The sequence below is a fragment of the Elephantulus edwardii genome, unplaced genomic scaffold (assembly GCF_000299155.1).
Source record: "Elephantulus edwardii isolate Elephantulus edwardi_28Jun2011 unplaced genomic scaffold, EleEdw1.0 scaffold00190, whole genome shotgun sequence".
NCBI lineage: Eukaryota > Metazoa > Chordata > Mammalia > Macroscelidea > Macroscelididae > Elephantulus > Elephantulus edwardii.
Window position 1 is genome coordinate 6,154,530 of NW_006399940.1, and position 1,088 is coordinate 6,155,617.

A 1,088-nucleotide genomic window follows, 5' to 3' on the forward strand; every position below is an offset into this window, starting at 1 on the left:
CAAAGTTGATCTCATCATGGAGACTGTTTGCAGCCTAATTGCCAACACACTGAAAATCATGGTTATCCAAATAGACACACTACTTCAACCTTCAGAGCTGACTCTGTGTCAACTTGGCACTTGTATATACCTCCTTAAACAACATTTAATCTCTAAATAAAAGTCATTAAAAAAATTAGTAGGGAGGAGAGAGAGAGTGTATCTTCTATCAAAATATCTGTAGTTTGGAGGCAGAGTACACCCTAATTACCTCATTTTTAAGTTGATTTATTTATGATATTAGTTTGCTTTAGAACTCTTTAAATCTTTCAATGGTTTTTCAATCTAATGGTTTTTCCATTAGACCTCCCTACCGGCATATAGCAGGGTACAGGTTTTTAAATTTAGGAGTAATTAAAATTCCGTCTTCAGGAGCTGCTTGGGAAATTTTAGCCTCATGATATGGAGGGAGTATTGCAGACTGAGGTTTTGGAATACCTTTGTTAATGATATATTACAGGTCTGGGAGGGATAATGCATGTAACTCAAGGTGTTTTCTCAAAATCATGAATGGCTGTATGTAAAGTACCTGAAACTACTTGCTCTGTTGGAGGTAAAATAAATTAAGCTGCAATATAGTGTTGCAATTTAGGGAGTTATTAACTGGCTAGACCTCTGAACCATCTCCCCAGAGTGTTTAATTTTAAACTTAGATCGTTTTCATTCCTACACAAGCAACTTAGTGACGTGTTAGCTGATATTGAAGGTTGTTATTGTTGTTGTTATGTGCCATCGAGCTGCTTGCGACTCATAGCGACCCTATGTACAACAGCCCTAAACCCTGCTCTATCTTGTGCCAATCGCACTGCATCTGACACACCCATCCTGATTACCCGAGTCACTGGATCAATCCACCTCATAGAGGATCTTCCCCTCTTGCGCAGTCCCTCCACCTTCCCAAGCATGATGTCCCACTCCAAGGACCTGTCCCTCCTTACAACATGTCCAAAGTGTCAGACGAAGCCCCAGAATCCTTGCCTGCAAGGAGAACCCTGGTTTAACCCTCTCTAGGATGAATCTGTTTTCTTGTCAGTCCATGGTATATTCAA